Below are 11,453 nucleotides of genomic sequence, written 5' to 3' on the forward strand. Positions count from 1 at the left end.
GCAGGCAGGCGGCTGTGGACCCCTCTGCCCACAGCACCGAGCACCCCTGCCCTCCACCCGGGACTTTCCGGTTCCTCATCCATTTCCTTCCTCCAATTTCCTACCCAAACCAGCTTCTGCAGACTCTGCTTTTTATTTAGGAGGGAGTTTTGCTCTCTAACCGGCAGGTAACTGACAGTCCTGAGTCCAGAGCATTTGTTCCTGGAGCTGGTTGGCTTTGGCTGTAATAGATGTTCTGAAAAGGGAGACTAGCATTTAGGGTCCTGTGGAATCCAATCCAATATATTTCAATGCTGTATTTAAAAACAAGTATATCTTCTATAAAATTCATCTCATTAATTCATAACCCAGGGGTTTTGACCCTAGATTCCCAAATCAGCTTGAAATCTATTTATTAATTCAGTAAATAAGCCATCAGATAAGCCAACCGCTGTCTTGGGGATGAAGACTGCTGTGTCTGTAGGGCAGGTTATGCCCTCAAGGGTCTCGTGGTCAAACCTGTTGCATTGTTGATTCACGTGCTGGAGTATCTGAAGAGGAGACCATACAGCTCTTGGGAAGGGATTCGATGCCTGTGCATCCCAGAAGAGTTTCCTGCTTAGCCTTTCCAGGTGCTGCATCCCAAGAACTCAATAAATGCTTGGTATTACCATCATATAAGTGGTTGAAGTAGAATTATAGTCATAGTCGTATGAACTTTTAAAATGTGATTGATGCATACTCAGAGAGACTGCACATAGTAAAATTCCGACAGCAGGGACAAGAGTGAGAATGGCATGGAAACATGCATAATATCATATATGAAATGAATCGCCAATCCAGGTTCAATGCAGGATACAGGATGCTTGGGGCTGGTGCACTGGGATGACCCAGAGGGATGGTACGGGGAGGGAGGTGGGAGGGGGGTTCAGGATGGGGGAACACGTATACACCTGTGGCGGATTCATGTTGATGTATGGCAAAACCAATACAATATTGTAAGGTAATTAGCCTACAGTTAACATAAATAAATTTATATTAAAAAAAAAGAAAAAAGCTGGGAAAGATGTTAAAGCAAAAAAAAAGAATCAACTTCTCATACAGCCTGGCCAACACTAAGTATTCTATACTGTTCAATGGCTCCCAGCCTGTTATTTGAGAATGTTCTTTGAAATTTCCATGCTTTTTTAATAGTAGTGAGGGTGACCTTTACTTTTATCAAATGTTTACTAGTCAATTGTAGTTCTTCTTGAGAGTTCAGTGTGCCTGTCCTCTGGTTCTTGAGGTTTTCCAATGAACCCTTCTAAAGTTGATGACATATTAGAATGCCATGCAAGACATAAGCTGGGGGTGAAGAGGAGCCCCTTTTTCAGCAGCATCTTCAGGAGGGAAAGTGGAATCATAATTCCTGGCAGTGAGAGAGGCTGAGACCAGCGAAAGCTACCATTTATTGAGACCACTGTGTATTAACAATGGATGGGCTTCCCTGGTGGCTCAGGCGTAAAGGACCTCCCTGCCAAGGTGGAAGATGTAATAGACCTGGGTTCCGTCCCTGAGTTTAATCCCTGGGTCAGGAAGATCCCCTGGAGGAGGAAATGGCATCCCACTCCAGTATTCTTGCCTGGAAAATCCCGTGGACAGTGGAGCCTGGCGGACTACAGTCCATGGGGTCCCAAAGAGTCAAATATGACAGTGACTAAGCAACAGCATCAACCATTCCTTTATTTTTCAGACGGAAAACTGAGAACCTAAGTGACAGTGATGCAAGTAAGGCAACTCAGGCTAATTCATGAGGTCTCCCTTTCTGTCTTCAGGGCTTAAACACACGGGTTCTGGGGCCAGGTGGCCAAATATTGATTCCTGGGTCTATCAGTTACCTGCTGTGTGCCCCTGAGCAAGTCACTTGGCCATTGTGTGCTTCCAGTTTCCTCAGCTGTGAATGATAATTGTATCCACCTCATAGAATCCCCATGGACCAGAAGAGCCTGGTGAGCTGCAGTCCATAGGGTCCACAGACTCGGACACGACTGAAGCGACTTAGCTCGCATGCACACACACACGCATAGGATTATCGGGGTTTCCCAGGTGGCTCAGTGGTAAAGAACCCACCTGCCAATGCAGAAGACATAAGAGATGTGGGTTCGATCCCTGGGTGGGGAAGATCCCCTGGAGGAGGGCACGGCAACCCACTCCAGTACTCTTGCCTGGAGACTCCCATGGACAGAGGAGCCTGGTGGGCTACAGTCCACAGGTTCGCAGAGTCGGACACCACTGAAGGGACTTAGCCCGCAGCACACACATGGGATCATCATGAGGACTAAATGAGACACAATACACAACAGGCAACAATCTGTCCATTTTTTCTCTCAGTTTATTAAAATCAAAATCTCTGCTGTGAAAGTGAATTTGTCAGTGAGTATGATAATCTATCCCCTTTCTATTGATTTAAGTATTTTGAAGCTGTGGAGTTCGGCGAATAAGGGACATGATTTTTAAATCTTCTTGAGGAAATACTGCTTTTATTATTAAGCAATCTCCTTCTTTATTCTTCTTAATGCTTTTCTCTATAATTTTTTCAGATATAGTTAATCTAGATTTCTTTAAGATAATAACTCCCTGCTTTATAATTTTACCTTTCTACATTTTGACCCTTCTATAGCCTTGCGTTTTAGGTACATAGATAACTCTTGTAAACAGCATGTAGCTAGACTTTCTTTAATCCATTCTGAGAATATTTGTCTTTTAATAGATGAATTTCATCCATTTAAATTATTAAGTTTATTCCTAAGTATGTCATCTTTTTGTTGCTGTTATAAATGGGGTTTTCTCCTCCATTATACTCTTAATTATTTTTTTTCAGTGTATGAAGGCTATTGATTTTTGTGTGTAAAGTTTATATTCTACTACCCTGATGAATTCTTTAATGATTTGAGTTAGTTTTCTTATCATTTCTTTAGGGCTTTCCAAGCAAGCTTTCATATCAGCTGTTAATAATGGTTTTACTGTTCTTCCAAGTCTTGTGTCCCTAATTGTTCTCTTTCTTAATTGCACTGGCTTCACATAAATTGCTTAATATTCTTGCTTCTGACCATGAAGGGAAAATCTCTTGTCTCCCCATTAACAGTCTGATGCTAAGATTGAGTTATTATATTGGGCTGGCCAAAAAGTTTTTTTGGTTTTGTCCATAACATCCTCCAGAAAAATCAAACGAACTTTTTGTCCAACCCAATATATTATGATGTTAAGAAAATATCCACCTATACCTTTTTTCTTAAATGTTTTTAATGGCAGATGTTAAATTTTGCCAAACAATTTTAAATCACAATTGGAGATACTTGTATTTTTCTTCTTGAACTCATTAGGATGAGGAGTTACATTAATAGATTTCCTACTATGTCTGATTTGTGTTCACAGTACACATCCCACTTAGTCACAGCATACTTATTTTTAAGCCAGCTTCAACCTGCTTTCTAATATCATAATTAGTATTTGCACAATATTCATAAGCAACACTGATCTAGATTTTATTTTTGGCATATCTGTGTCAGTGTTAATCTTGAGTCATTAAATGGTTTTAGAAATTTTCATTCATTTTCTACAATATTTTTTCAGCTTTGAGGTTATCTGGTCATCTAATGATTCAGTGGACTTCTCCTGTGACAGCCTCTGGGCCTAGGACTCCTACAGTCTAGAAAACTTTCCTATTTCTTCTATGGGAATGGATAGAAGCTTTCTATTTCTAGTGGGATTAACTTGGATACATTTTGTTTTCCTAAGAAATTGTTCATTTCACTGAGGCTTTCCAATATTTCCAGAGACGTGTAAGAAATGTTTTATCTTCTTTCAAATTCCTATCACTAGATGTCTTGTGTATTTGTGCTTTCTCCTGTTTTTTCTCGGGGAAACTGGCCAGTGGATCTTCTTCTTTTCTTTCTCTCTTTCTTCTCTTTTGTTGTAGCTCCTCACCTGATGGTGACCATCCCCTAGGCCGTGTATCACAGCCCACGTGTGCCCTCACGGCCTGGAGCCCCACACCTTCAGCGCTGGTGCCCTAAAGCCTGTGCTTGGAGACCCGCTTGGTCTCAAGCTTGCCTGATGCATTTAACCATATAAGCAACTTTTTTCTTTTTTTCAGAAGGTCCAATGAATACTTTTAATAGGCTACCTTCAAGTTTAACCACTTCAGGTCAATTTTCCAGGGAAAACAATGGCCCCTTTAAGTAAACAAACTTAAGGCTTTCCTCACTTTTCCCGAAAGTTTACCTGAATTGTTATTTTAAATATTGGTTCTCTTCCTTTATTTAGTTTTACTTCTTCAATAACTCTATATCTACTGGGGGCCATTTTTCCTGCCTTCCATGACAGCCACTTTCCCATTGAACCTTTTACTTTTATTTCATTTTCATCTTCATCATTTTTCTTTTTTCAAAGTTTCTTACTATATTTCATTTGATCCACTGTAAGCCACCCAATATATTTTATTTCCATTTCTAACATGTTTTCTTTTTCTTTAATATTTTCCTGGTTTTTATGCAGGTCATAACCATGATCGCCCTAAAAGAGTAGCCTACCCAATCCATCCTCCTATGAGGATCATTTCTCCAGAAGAGTAAGCTTTTCAATGGTCATTTGTGGTAGACATTCTGTCTTTTATCTTTGATAGCTGTTTAGGTATTTATTTTCAGATATGATGGTCCACAATTTTCCTATAGTGTGCCTATAAATAAACTTGGTTTTATTTGTGATTATTGAGGCTGTCCTTTTGTGTAATGAAGTTTCATGTCTTCTTTTTCAAGTCCAGAAAAATCCCTTTCCCATGACTTTTTTATCTCTTTCTGGAACCTTACTTGATATACAGTGGAACTTCAATTTCTACCCCAATGACTATTTTTCTTTCTTCCTAGTAATAAAAGTCTCTCTTATTTTTCTCACTTTAAAGCCACAATATTTATTTTGTCACAAAAAATCCACTGTATCAGTAATCAGTGGATGGGAAGATATCCCTATTCTAGCTTCCCTTATAAAACTTCCTTTTCTCATTTTTATGACTGTCACTTATCTCTGAACCCATCCATTAATTATACTGGGATCTTGGCCATGTCTGTAAATACTGACCCATGAGTACAGAACTTGGAAAACCATTTTACTTCTTTTACTCATTATACTGATAAATGTCCACTCATGACATTGTACAGGATGAGGGGATCAGGACCATCCCCAAGAAAAAGAAATGCAAAAATGAAAAATGACTGTCTGAGGAGTCCTTACAAATAGCTGTGAAAAGAAGAGAAGTGAAAAGCAAAGGAGAAAAAGAAAGATATACCCATCTGAATGCAGAGTTCCACAGAATAGAAAAGAGAGATTAGAAAGCCTTTCTCAGTAATCAGTGCAAAGAAATGGACAAAAATAATATCCACTAATAATTGGCTCATTTATGTTTTCTAAATTTAAAATATGCAGTGTATGGACCTAATAGAGGCAGAAGATACTAAGAAGAGGTGGCAAGAATACACAGAAGAACTATACAAAGAGATCTTAATGACCCAGATAACCATGATGGTGTGATGACTCACCTAGAGCCAGACATCCTGGAATGTGAAGTCAAGTGGGCCTTAGGAAGCATCACGAAAAGTGGAGGTGATGGAATTCCAGTTGAGCTATTTCAAATCCTTAAAGATGATGCCGTGAAAGTGCTGCATGCAATATGCCAGCACATTTGGAAAACTCAGCAGTGGCCACAGGACTGGAAAAGGTCAGTTTTTATTTAAATCCCAAAGAAAGGCAATGCCAAAGAATGCTCAAATTACCACACAATTGCACTCATCTCACACACTAGTAAAGTAATGCTCAAAATTCTCCAAGCCAGGCTTCAGCAATACATGAACCGTGAACTTCCAGATCTTCAAGCTGGTTTTCAAAAAGGCAGAGGAACCAGAGATCAAATTGCCAACATCCGCTGGATCATGGAAAAAGCAAGAGAGTTCCAGAAAAACATCTATTTCTGCTTTATTGACTATGCCAAAGCCTTTGACTGTGTGGATCACAAGAAACTGTGGAAAATTCTGAAAGAGATGGGAATACCAGGCCACCTGACCTGCCTCTTGAGAAATTTGTATGCAGGTCAGGAAACAACAGTTAGAATTGGACATGGAAAAACAACTGGTTCCAAATAGGAAAAGGAGTACATCAAGGCTGTATATTGTCACTCTGCTTATTTAACTTATATGCAGAGTATATCATGAGAAATGCTGGGCTGGATAAAGCACAAGCTGGAAGCAAGATTTCTGAGAGACATAACAATAACCTCAGATATGCAGATGACACCTCCCTTATGGCAGAAAGTGAAGAAGAACTAAAGAGCCTCTTGATGAAAGTGAAAGAGGAGAGTGAAAAAGTTGCCTTAAAGCTCAACATTCAGAAAACAAAGATCATGGCATCTGGTCCCATCACTTCATGGCAAACAGATGGGGAAACAGTGGAAACAGTGTCAGACTTTATTATTTTGGGCTTCAAACTCACTGGAGATGGTGATTGCAGCCATGAAATTAAAAGACATTTACTCCTTGGAAGGAAAGTTATGACCAACCTAGACAGCATATTAAAAAATAGAGACATTACTTCGCCAACAAATGTCCATCTAGTAAAGGCTGTGGTTTTTTCAGTAGTCATGTATGGATGTGAGAGTTGGACCATAAAGAAAGCTGAGCACAGAAGAATTGATGCTTTTGAACTGTGGTGTTGGAGAAGACTCCTGAGAGTCCCCTGGACTGCAAGGAGATCCAACCAGTCCATCCTAAAGGAAATCAATCCTGAATATTCATTGAAAGGACTGATGTTGAAGCTGAAACTCCAATACTTTGGCCACCTGATGTGAAGAGCTGACTCTTTTGAAAAGACCCTGATGCTGGGAAAGATTGAAGGCAGCAGGAGAAGGTGATGACAGAGGATGAGATGGTGGGATTCTATCACTGACTCAATAGACATGAGTTTGAGTGAACTCAGGAGTTAGTGATGGACAGGGAGGCCTGGCATGCTATAGTCCATGGGGTCCCAAAGAGTTGGACATGACTGAGCGACTGAACTGAACTGAACTGAGCCATCATACTGATGTATTGTGAGAAGCTACTTAGACAGAATATTAAAAAGCAAAGACATTACTTTGTCAACAAATGTCCGTCTAGTCAAGTCTATGGCTTTTCCAATGGTCATGTATGGATATGAGAGTTGGACTATAAAGAAATCTGAGTGCCAAAGAATTGATGCTTTTGAACTGTGGTGTTGGAGAAGACTCTTGAGAGGCCCTTGGACTGCAAGAAAATCCAACCAGTCCATCCTAAAGGAGATCAGTCCTGGGTGTTCATTGGAAGGACTGATGTTGAAGCTGAAACTCCAATACTTTGGCCGCCTGATGCAAAGAGCTGACTCATTTGAGAAGACCCTGATGCTGGGAAGGATTGGGGGCAGGAGGAAAAGGGGACAACAGAGGATGAGATGGCTGGATGGCATCACTGACTCAATGGACATGGCTTTGGGTGAACTCCGGGAGTTGGTGATGGACAGGGAGGCCTGGCGTGCTGCAGTTCATAGGGTTGCAAAGAGTCAGACATGAACTGAGTGATTGAGTTCATAGGGTTCATAGGGTTGCAAAGAGTCAGACATGAACTGAGCGACTGAACTGAACTGAACTGAATAATGCAGGCAGTCTTAGATTTAAATATTTGTTTCCAAAATAATTATTGTATAAAAGATAATCTCTAGTATCACTATCACTAGCTGTTCCATCTACATTTCTTCATATTGTACCACATATTATTTTCTGTTTATGTGTAAAAAGCATTTGTGTGAAAGACAGTCATGTCTAACTCTTTGTCACCCCATGGACTATACAGTCCCTGGAATTCTCCAGGCCAGTATACTGGAGTGGGTAGCTGTTTCCTTCTCCAGGGGATCTTCCCAACCCAGGGATCGAACCCAGATCTCCCGTATTGCAGGAGGATTCTTTACTGTCTGAGCCACCAAGAAAGCCCATAACAAGCAATGGTACAGCATTAATTGATGCTGTCACAATCTAGATATAAATATTATGCAGAATCAGAAATTAGGGAGACAGCTGTTCAGGCTACATTCCAGCTCTGCCCTTCACTGCTTGTGTGACCTTCTCTGCTTGTGTGACCTTCACAAACTCAATTAAATTCTCTTGGTTTCTTCGTTGTTAAATGGAGAATTATTTTAACAGAATAACTAAGGGAAGTGCCTAACACGTTTCCTGAGCAGACTATGCTTTTATCCGAAGCATGGCATCAGACATAATTAAACAATTGTTCTCTGTGATTCTTTGACTCTGGTTCATCCAGCTTTTAAAATACCTGCACTTTAGTGACAGCAAAGGACATGCATATATCAGGTAATGTTTGAATGTTTGAACCCTGAGAGTTTTGACATCATCAGACCTAATAACCCAACACAGTCATTTTCCCATGCAGAAAATGAGACAGTTTAAAAACTGTCAGAAATTTCCAGAAGCCAAAGTCAACTGCATTTCTTCCCAGTGTTTTTCCATTACCCTACATTACCTCTGACTAGGCTGGCTTAGAACACAAACTCTTCTTGGAGTCTCAATATTCTGAAGTGGTTTTTCCGTCTTTGCTGTATTTAAATATCACATGACTTTTGTTCTTCACTTATCCTGTTTTGCTTTGTGAAATTAACACAGAAAACATCTATAAATGTTCGATTCATATAATTAAATATACATGAATAATACTTTACACATACATGCAAAATTAAAGCGTTGACTCATATAATTAGCATCAAAGAAAGAAGGAGGTCCACAGACCTTTCCATTAACATTTGCGACTGAACATCTTCTTTCTTTTATTTTATTATATCAAGTCCAGTGCTGCTGCCAACTTGTACTTGACTTTGAAGCATCAGCCTCGGTTTGTGTTAATAAACACCCCAGCCGCTGTGGGACTCTTCAGGACAGACTGTGGGGCAGACAGGAAGACGAAGTGGAAAAGAGATGAGAGTGGCTTTATTCTTGTTTGGCAGAACGTCTGAAGTTTTTATCATCGCCCTTCTTCCTATTTTAGAATCTCTTGCAGTTCTTCTCTCATTCCAAAAGGAGACATTACAAATGGAAAATTAGTGGGCAACCGATAAGGACTTGGTAATTATGCGCCTGCTAGGTGGCAAGATTAGGAGGCTATAATTTAAAGCAATCACTGACGAAGCTTTCTAATTCATAAAGAGCAGAAAGAGAGTGCATTTGTGCTGACAAAATCTTTTCCAGTCCTCATTTGCCTTTATCCACAAAAAAAAAAAGAAAAAGAAAACACATTTTCTGTTGCAAATGTACCTTTCTTTTTTTTTGCAAAATGTATCTTAACTATTAAAATATACAAGTGTGTTTGGCTGAGAATTAGTTATTAGAATAAAACAGAGAGAAAGCATTATGCTGCAATATCATAATATAATGACAGCATTAGAAACAAAGTGGCTGTGGAATCTTAGAGTTTTCTGACCAAGGACGTGAAGAGCTGGTCGTTGCAACCTTCACACACGTGATACCGGAGTCATTGCATAGTGGGATCTTGTCTTTGACATCTGCTGTGAAATATTACTTTTATTCTCAATTCTGGAGGATGAAGAGCATTTAACTAAAGCTCTAAGGAGCTGATTAAATGAACCTGGGCTTGCAGAAGCCAAGTCAGCAGGTTGCAACACAGAATGTCACTATATTAGTTTATAATCAGAGAAAATAGACAATTTTCCAATGACCAGCATATCTATGCTTGGTCTCCAAGGAACTTCCTGTCCCAGAAACAGGCTTGTAAGACAAAATTGAGTGCCTTACTCAAGAAGCACAAATAATAAGTAACAAAAAATTTGAAGATGATACATTCATACATTTAAAAGCATATCTCTAAAGGACATTTTTAAGTATACCTCTCAAAACATTGCTGTGTAAAAAAAATGAAGCTGGAAGAAATATTGGTGTTAAAGTTCATAATTAAACAGATGTCTGCCTTGTATTAAAATAGAAAATATCTAAAAATCAAATAAAAAGATCCTTTAGTAAATATCATATGGACTTTCAGTACAAATTAAGGTAAAACAGAAAATATGGTGTTTCTCTCCTTTTTTTCATCCTTCTTCTCCAATATCTCTGCCTCTAGAGTCATGAGGGACAGCACAGTTTTCAAAATTTGACAGAGAACCAGAATCTGTTTTCCCTGAAATTTGAGTTCTTGGTATCTAACTGTAGTGTTACAGTCAGAATAGTCCCTGGGCTACCAGGAAGTAAAATTGAAGGTCACTTCTATCATAAAATAGAAATGACGGCTCCAGGAAAACAACAAATACCTAGAACGCACTGTTATAATGTATTGACTTCTTTATCCTTCCTCATTGATCTCCTCTGCGTTGAGTTATGTTTCTCAGTGGTTCATAAAGCACACCCCGTGAAGGTAAGAAAGGGCCGGGCAGCTGGAGGGAAGTGGCTGCCCCGAAAGCCGCTGTGAGCGTGACCTTGAGCAGTCGCTCCTGCGTGCCGCATCATTTGTCTTCATTTCTGCGTCCTGTGTACCCCGGGGAGTCTGTGAGTCCTTCCCATTACCCTCCCTGGGTCATTAGTGCGACGTCTCACTTGTGTGGCAAGTGACCTCATTAAGTCATAAACCTGCCTTTATCGTCATGCACTTCTTTAGGAGGACCTTCAGTAAAAGTCTATCCTCGTTCTAAAAGAAAAAGCTTTTAAGATTTTGGCTGGAAATTTGCTAAATATATAGATCTATTTATTAGTCAAAAGTAACAAATTTCCAACTTCCTTCCCTGCCCTTCAGTACAAGACGGATGAACCAACCCACACACAGCAGTTAAAGATAAAAGGAGCACAGCAGGGCCTGTATGCAGGGAAGACCTAGAGCAGAGCAACACTGGCCCTTATGAGATGGCTGATTCTAAGGGTGTTGCTGGACTGTAAAAGCTAACTTTTTAAAAACATTTCCTATGGTCCAGGCACTGTTCGAATCACTTTGCATAACATGACTTGTGTAATCGTGATGACGACCTGTGAGGTACGGATAGATGTAGATGATTCGTAGGTGACCGGTAGACTGGTGATGGGTAGACACGACAGACGCACAGAAATGAGCGAGACAGAGAGAGAAAAGGCGGATAGATGATCGATGGGCGAGAGGAACACAGACAGATGCAAGCGACAGAGAGAAAGACGGAAGTCAGAGCATAGATTAGGTAGCCTGATACATAGACACACAGGTAGCTGAAGATAAGGAAACGGACATTCAGAGACGCTAGTAACTCTCTCCAGGTCAAACACTGAGGGGCTTCAAGCTTCAGACACAAGGAACGCGACCCCGGAGCTGGAGTTCTGAACCACTGGTCTAGATTTCTGAGCAAACAAGCTGAGGACACCGCAGTGTGCATGTCGCTAACCCGAGTCTACAGTGTGT

This window comes from Bos grunniens, chromosome 9, assembly GCF_055505025.1.
Source record: "Bos grunniens cultivar Pamir isolate PY7600 chromosome 9, Bosgru_T2T1.0, whole genome shotgun sequence".
Lineage (NCBI taxonomy): Eukaryota > Metazoa > Chordata > Mammalia > Artiodactyla > Bovidae > Bos > Bos grunniens.